Source organism: Schistocerca piceifrons, chromosome 2 (assembly GCF_021461385.2).
Source record: "Schistocerca piceifrons isolate TAMUIC-IGC-003096 chromosome 2, iqSchPice1.1, whole genome shotgun sequence".
In the NCBI taxonomy this organism is placed as follows: Eukaryota; Metazoa; Arthropoda; class Insecta; order Orthoptera; family Acrididae; genus Schistocerca; species Schistocerca piceifrons.
In genome coordinates this window covers 588,006,050-588,015,004 of record NC_060139.1, presented here as the reverse complement: position 1 = coordinate 588,015,004, position 8,955 = coordinate 588,006,050, and the positions used below count along the sequence as shown (strand labels likewise).

General features: G+C 45.0%; 1 pseudogene; it reads right to left on the bottom strand.

Annotated features, from left to right (window-relative positions):
- Positions 1-8,508: 8,508 nt before the first annotated feature.
- Positions 8,509-8,626, bottom strand: LOC124778063 (annotated as a pseudogene).
- Between the last annotated feature and the right edge of the window lie 329 nt (positions 8,627-8,955).

The following is an 8,955-nucleotide window of genomic DNA, read 5'->3' as shown; positions in this document are numbered from 1 at the left end:
CAGGGTGATTCAAAAAGAATGTGTATTTAATGAAAGAAACATAATATAACCTTCTGTTATACATCATTACAAAGAGTATTTAAAAAGGTTTTTTTCACTCAAAAACAAGTTCAGAGATGTTCAATATGGCCCCCTCCAGACACTCGAGCAATATCAACCCGATACTCCAACTCGTTCCACACTCTCTGTAGCATATCAGGCGTAAGAGTTTGGATAGCTGCTGTTATTTCTCGTTTCAAATCATCAATGGTGGCTGGGAGAGGTGGCCGAAACACCATATCCTTAACATACCCCCATAAGAAAAAATCGCAGGGGTAAGATCAGGGCTTCTTGGAGGCCAGTGATAAAGTGCTCTGTCACGGGCTGCCTGGCGGCCGATCCATCGCCTCGGGTAGTTGACGTTCAGGTAGTTACGGACAGATAAGTGCCAATGTGATGGCGCTCCATCCTTCTGAAATATGTATTGTTGTGCTTCTTGTTCGAGATGAGGGAACAGCCAATTCTCTAACATCTCCAGATACTGTAGTCCAGTTACAGTAGCACCTTCGAAGAAAAAGGGACCAAAAACTTTATTGGCTGAAATGGCACAGAAAACGTTCACCTTAGGCGAGTCACGTTCATACTGAGTTGTTTCCCGCGGATTCTCAGTGCCCCATATACAGACATTGTGACGGTTGACTTTCCCATTAGTGTGGAAAGTTGCTTCATCACTAAACACAATCTTTGAAACGAAAGATTCACCTGTTTCCATTTGAGCAAGGATAAAATCACAGAAATCGATTCTTTTAATCTTATCAGCTGCAGACAGTGCTTGAACCAATTTCAGACGATAAGGTTTCATAACTAACCTTTTTCGTAGGACTCTCCATACAGTTGATTGTGGAATTTGCAGCTCTCTGCTAGCTCTGCGAGTCGATTTTCCTGGGCTGCGAACAAATGCTTGCTGGATGCGTGCTACATTTTCATCACTCGTTCTCGGCCGTCCAGAACTTTTCCCTTTGCACAAACACCCATTCTCTCTAAACTGTTTATACCAACGTTTAATACACCACCTATCAGGAGGTTTAACACTATACTTCGTACGAAATGCACGCTGAACAACTGTCGTCGATTCACTTCTGCCGTACTCAATAACACAAAAATCTTTCTGTTGAGCGGTCGCCATCTTAGCATCAACTGACGCTGACGCCTAGTCAACAGCGCCTCAAGCGAACAAGTGTACAACTGAATGAAACTTTATAGCTCTCTTAATTCGCCGACAGATAGTGCTTAGCTCTGCCTTTTGTCGTTGCAGAGTTTTAAATTCCTAAAGTTGTGGTATTCTTTTTGAATCACCCTGTATTACCCGTGTTAAAATGGACCGGCCCCTTCTCCTCTCTCGGCAGGTCCCCGGACTCGTACACGCTCAGTGTACTTTCGCGCGCCGGAGATCATCGCCATCAGTGTCTCGTGTATGTGCCTTCGTTTTGTGTTTCGTGTTCTCTCGCCGTCACGCCTCCACTGTTCACGTGTGCCGTCGCAGTCATCCGTGTTATGTGCGCCGTGTCAACATGTGTTATTGTTTTTTCTCATCCAGCGTGAACGGCTTCATGTTTATTGTTTTTTCTATCTACATTTTTTGCCCGCCGTTTTTATTGTATTGTCTGTGTCACCTATAAGTCATATTATTGTACCACTTAAGGCTGAAGAGCAGTGTAATATGCTGCTGACAGCCCGCCTGTATGAGGTGATTAAAATTACAATAAAGAAAAAAATGGACCGTTTACCAATTGCGGAAAAGGTCGATATCGTGTTGATGTATGGCTATTGTGATCAGAATGCCCAACGGGCGTGTGCCATGTATACTGCTCGGTATCCTGGACGACATCATCCAAGTGTCCGGACCGTTCGCCAGATGGTTACGTTGTTTAAGGAAACAGGAAGTGTTCAGCCACATGTGAAACGTCAACCACAACCTGCAACAAATTATGATGCCCAAGTAGCTGCTAATCCGTACATCAGTAGCAGACAAATTGCACGAGAATCGAGAATCTCAAAAACGTCGGTGCTACATCAACATCGATTGCACCCGTACCATATTTCTATGCACCAGCGACGACTTTGAATGTCGTGTACATTTCTGACACTGGGTACAAGAGAAATTATGGGACGATGACAGATTTTTTGCAGGCGTTCTATTTAGCGACGAAGCGTCATTCACCAACAGCGCTAACGTAAACCGGCATAATATGCACTATTGGACAACGGAAAATCCACGATGGCTGCTAGAAGTGGAACATCAGCAACGTTGGCGTGTTAATGTATGGTGCGGCATTATGGGAGGAAGGATAACTGGCCCCCATTTTATCGATGGCACTCTAAATGGTGCAATGTATGCTGACTTCCTACGTAATGTTCTACCGATGTTACTACAAGATGTTTCACTGAATGACAGAGTGGCGATGTACTTCCAACATGATGGATGTCCGGCACATACACTGCTGGCCACCGTAAATGCAACACCCCGAAGGAAGCATTCGAATCAAGTGAAATTTACACCATGGGTTTGCAGCGATAAGATATGCAACTGATTAGAATTTCAACGCAGACGCACATCACGCGCGCCTGTAGCGCCACCTCATAGCACCATTTAAGGCTTGGCGATTTCGACGAGTGTACGTTCGGCACGTGTGTTTACCTTGTGGTTGTTTCACAAGACGATCAGTTATGCCTCGTAGACAACAGCGAACATCGTTTGATCAAGAATCCGAGTTCGACAGAGGAAGGATAGTGGCTTACCGAGATTGTGGATTATCATACAGAGAAATCGCTGGTCGTGTTGGACGAAACCAAACAACTGTAATGCGGATATGTGACCGTTGGATGCAGGAGGGTACGACGGACCGACGTAGTCGATCACATTCACCTCGGTGCACTACTGCATGTGCTGATAGGCAAGTTGTGCGCATGGCAGTGACGGATCGCTGAGTGACATCCCGAACCATAGCACAGCACATTGCGTCTGTAACGCATCATCCAGTGTCTGCGCGTACCATTCGACGCCGTTTACAGCAGAGTGGTCTGTCCGCAAAACGTCCATTGCTTCGTCTACCATTGACGCAGAACCACAGACGTCTCCGTCGCCAATGGTGTGATGACAGACAGATGTGGACGGCAGAATGGAATGACGTTGTCTTTACTGACGAGGCACGCTTCTGTCTGCAGCACCACGATGGTCGGATTCGAGTGTGGAGACACCGTGGAGAGAGGATGCTGGACAGCTGCATTATGCACCGCCACACTGGTCTTGCACCGGGTATTATGGTATGGGGCGGTATTGGATATTACTCTCGCACGCCTCTAGTACGCGTTGCCGGTACTTTAAACGGCCGGCGCTACATATCCGAGGTGCTGGAGCCAGTTGTCCTTCCTTACCTTCAGGGCTCGGCCACAGCCATATTTCAACAGGATAATGAGCGACCACACGTGGCACGCATTGTCCAAAGGTTCTTCGTCAATAACTAGATTGAAGTGCTTCCCTGTCCGGCCCGCTCTCCGGATCTTTCGCCGATAGAAAACATGTGGTCCATGGTTGCTCAACGAGTGACCCAGATTACATCCCCAGCTGCCACACCAGACGTGTGGAAGCTGCTTGGGCTGCTGTACCCCAGGAACACATCCAACGTCTCTTTGACTCAATGCCGAGACGTGTGGCAGCGGTGATCTCCAACAATGGCGGCTACTCTGGCTACTGATTCTGGCAGGAACCACATGTCACAGAAGTCTGTAAACGTAATCATTTGATACTTGGTCAACATGTTATCTACAAAATAAATTTTGTTGTGCTACCTCTTGTCTTTCTTGGTGATGCATTTACGGTGGCCAGCAGTGTAGCTCGCGTGCGGTTGAACCGGACTGAATAGCATATTTCAAGACAGGTAGATTGGTTGTCGAATCACCAAACCATAGGCCCGGATTTCTTTCTGTGGGGAAAGTTGAGGGATATTTGCTATCGTGATCCACCGAAAACGCCTTCCAACATGCATCAACGCATTGTAAATGCATGTGCGAACATTATGGAAGGCGAACTACTCGCTGTTGAGAGGAATGTCGTTACATGTATTGCCAAATGCATTGACGTGGACGGACATCATTTTGAGCATTTATTGCATTAATGTGATACTTACAGGTAATCACGTTGTAACAGCATGCGTTCTCAGAAATGATAAGTTCGCCAAGGTTCATGTATCACACTGGAATAACCGAAATAAAATTTTCAAACGTAACTACGTTCTTTATTTTAATTTAAAAAACCTATTGTTATCAACTGTTCGTCTAAAATTGTGTTGTGACTATTACAGCGCCACCTATCACAAAGCGAAAAAAGTGGTCCAACTAAAACATTCATATTTCTTTACGTACTACACGAATATGTAATAAAATGGGGTTCCTATTTTAAAAAACGCAGTTGATATCCGTTTGACCTATGGGAGCGCCATCTAGCGCCCCAACCATAGCGACATCTGGTTTCCCCCTTCAAGCTAGACGAGTTTCGCTCTTTGTAGTTTTTTCGTTTGACGCTTATTTCGTGAGATATTTGGCCCGGTCACGATAAATGGACCACCCTGTATATACAGGCTGTTTCCGTAAGAGCGTGCAAAAATTTAACAGAACATAGTGGGTGCTCGACTGAACAATTTCAGGAAGGGAACCTGGGATCGGATAAGTAAGCTTAAGGAGATAATAGGAATTCAATCACATTACTGTGTACTTTTTTATTGACATTAGTTACAGTCAACTGCTAATACAATCATTGACACAATGAACGTACCGCCGGCCGGTGTGGCCAAGCGGTTCTAGGTGCGACAGTCTGGAACCGCACGACCACTACGGACGGAGGTTCGAATCCTGCCTCGGGCATGGGTGTGTGTGATGTCCTTAGGTTAGTTAGGTTTAAGTAGTCCTAAGTTCTAGGGGACTGATGACCTCAGAAGGTAAGTCCCATAGTGCTCAGAGCCATTTGAACCATTTTCTTTCTAGGGGACTGATGACCTCAGAAGGTAAGTCCCATAGTGCTCAGAGCCATTTGAGCCATTTGAATGAACGTACCATTTGTACTGTATCTTACAAAATGTGCTGACACTGACGGCCATCAACTTCAATGCAAGCATGACATCAGCGAACAAGATTCAGACGCACCTTGACGAATATTCCTGGTGTGTTTCGAATCACGTCACATGCACCTACGACTCTAGCAACTAATTCCATCTTCGTATCCACTGGGATTTCATATACAAGTGACTTTAGATAACCTCATAGGAAATAATCGAGCGGACTGGCAATGGAAAAGGATCTCCCCCTCCAATCCAGCGACCAAGAAATACTGAATTGGTACGGCTCCATCGTATCGCACTGTACGTCTCTGAACAGCATTGAGTAATGAATGGGACTATCGTTGATTCGCAGCACATTCTTTTATGGGATAATGTAAATACGATACAACAGAGCCACCTTATGGACATGTAAAGTAAACAGAATCTGCATGATGACTTCCTGTTAATTAGGTTCGCCCTCTTTGTTTCCTTGCACGAAATAAAGAATGTTCATGTGGATAAACAGCACAGTACGTGTAAACTTGTACGCATGTTAGTTGTAAACAAGCTGGACAACAGTAATGCTAGACAAAGCGGTAGACAACTTTAATTCGATATCTCCTTGAGCTGGCTTCTCCAAACTCAGGTTCTCTATCTCAAATTGTTCAGTGGATCATTCTGTATGTCCTGTTACATTTTTGCACGCTCTTACGGAAACACCCTTTCGATAAAAGTACCACTACATAAAACATGAAAACCTGAAGGATGTACAGTTTCCAGTGGCACCTCAAGCGTAACACGAAAGATGCCGGAGCCATTCTAACAAAGTCCTTCAAATACTTCTGGTATAATTTTTGTCACTGCTTTTCAGTATAGGTCTTCAGTAATTAAGGAAGGATAGGCACAAAGCAGTCAGTCGCAATCTCATTAGTTTTTATTATACTTCTAATTGGAATCGAAGTTGGTCTTCAGAGATTGGGAATGCTACGGGAACAGGAAAGATTTAAAGTTTATTCTTAACTAAATCCCACAAGGAAAAACCGCAGCTAAAAGCGGTAGGAATTGTGACATTTCTCATTTTAGACGCCACGATATTATACCCTCAAATTCATCTCGTAGTTAGGTTGAGATTACAGAAGCTGAGATATTTCGTAAAATCTTGAGTGAGAGGTGGACAACAGATGGTATGGTTGAAACGTGACAGGTAATTCTGCATGCCGTTTTGATCAAAATAAGAGGATGATTTTGCAATCCTGAAACTGACAACATAGCAAATCGAAATGTGAAGGTGACGAGATCACTTGTTTGTGAATGTTTTTGGTGCAAATGGGAATATGCATTTGGTTTGAGACTCAGAAGCAGGAAATGCTACCGGCAAACGGGACCAGCCGGGAGTAAATAATAGTGTATTTTGAGAACTGAGGCCAAGCCGGCCGCCCCGGCGGCTGGCAAGCTTTTGTGCACCTATGGTGCACAGCCTAATTAATACCCGGCTGTTAGCACTGCTCCGCTGAGTGCACCAGTCAAGGACCTCTTCCCATGTTTTGCGAACCACCTTCGAAGATAACCATCTACCACTTGTATGAAAGCGTGGGCTACGAAAAACAAAGTCTAGCCACATAGCAGATCTTCTGCAATTTCTCAAGCTCTTAATCGCGATGCTATTGGTATACACAGGAAAACACGCAATGACGTCAAGATTGAAGCGCTGAATTCAATGTTTCTTTAGAGATTTTCATGTTGTAATTGGTGTGTCAAGCAGATGCTTTATTTTGGGCGGGATTCCACAGTTGTAGAGGAATCTTGCAATTGGGCCGCAGTGCTTCTTCATTTTGCAATTGCCAACTGGTGCTGTTTGGTTTAGGACACGGAGGTGTCCACATCGACTTCAGTGAAGGATAAAAGGGCGTCCGCATCGACCTGTATTTTGGTGGCGGAGGTGTTCACTTCAGATCCGTGTTTGGTATCTATAGACGACAGATCAGCTAGGTATTGCAACTCGGTTGACTCAGCAGTATATTCGAGTTGTGACAGGATGCAGATGATATCACCTTTGGGAAGGGGCGAGCACGCCTGCAGTGCACAGCTCGGTGCATCACAGTCATATTTATTCAGAACACTGGCAGAGTAGCTCTATTAGACTTCACACTCGTGGAATCCAGGACGATCTCCTGTCTCCCTTTCATCACACTTGTACTGAATGTGTTAACTTTTGGGGATAGTCGTCAACTTACAGTCAGTGCTTTTGTTAGGATTATGCAGGATTCTATAGGTTTCAGTTATCGTTTTAATTTGTTAGAGTGTAAAGTAGTGGCAAGTAGTCAATTCATCAATTTGGGAGGAACACAGCCCTCCACTTAATATTCCGCCAGAATTTCGATAGACAGAACTGTCGTTGTTTTATGTTGTTTTAATATATGTGTTTGCGAATAAATTTGAGTATGAGAACGAAGTCTTTCGCAATGGCAGTGGTGTATAAAACAGTTCCAGACTTCTTGCCACGTCAATTCAGGAGAAAACCTCAAGCTTTGTACGATTACCTCCATCGTCTTCGTCAGGATGAACGGACTGTGAAAACTGCTGCTGTGCCACCACAGCATCAGTTATGACAGTCAGCTGCTCCTTAGAAGAGACCGAGCGAGGTGGCGCAGTGGCTAGCACACTGGACTCGCATTCGGGAGGACGACGGTTCAATCCCGCGTCCGGCCATCCCGATTTAGGTTTTCCGTGATTTCCCTAAATCGCTCCAGGCAAATGCCGGAATCGTTCCTTTGAAAGGGCACGGCCGAATTCCTTCCCCGTCCTTCCCTAATGCGATGAGACCGATGACCTCGCTGTCTGGTCTCCTCTCCCAGAAACAACCCAATCCTGAGAAGACGATGGAGGTAATCGTAGAAAGCTTGAGGTTTTATCCTGAACTGATATGGCAAGATGTCCGCGAATGTTTCATACAAGAAGTCTAAGTATTTAACTTATAAGTGTTTCTATTTGGTACCTTCACTTACCTTAAGTACTGTGCAATCGACCGATTTTACGGTAGATATTTTTCAATCACATTGAATATTATGCAAATAATTGTTGTTACAGTCAGACAGCGACAGTCAGGCTAAATTTTTATGCAATTTGCACACTTTACGATCTATGCCTGGCCCATTATCCACTTACTATGTGCATAGGTAAAATTTAATAGATGTATTTTAAAGTCGTGGCCTGCCCAAAGTTAGTTATGAGGGATAGCACTCCGTCTTCAGGCCACAAGTGGCCTAAAGGGACCATCCGACCGCCGTGTCATCCTCCATGTAGGAGCGGATAGGAGGGGCGTGGGATCAACACACCGCTCTCCCGTCCGTTATGATGGTATTTTTGACCGAAGCCGCTACTATTCGGTCGAGTAGCTCCTCAATTGGCATCACGAGGCTGAGTACACGCTGAAAAATGGCAACAGTGCATGACGGCCTGGAGGGTCACCCATCCAAGTGCTGACCACGCCCGACAGCGCTTAACTTCGGTGATCTCACTGGAACCGGTGTATCCACTGCGGCAAGACCGTTGCCTAATTTTGAGGGACGGGGATTTTAAGCACGAGGGGCTTTCAAACTGTGGTTAACATTTTGTGAGAAACTGCTTCAGTTTGTACAATATGATTAGCTGCCACCACGGCAACCAGCGCGCCAAATCCGTGATTTTCTTGTATTAATGTTTTGTAACGCGTAGCTGAGATCTAATTGTCTGACATATAAATACCCTCTCAATAGTAAGCTATCATCCAATAACTTCAGATGTACTTTTAATAGCACATTTCATTGAAATTAGAATAACGATATTCAGGCGAAGCAATTTCTGCAGCCGGCCGCGGTGGCCGTGCGGTTCTAGGCGCTGCAGT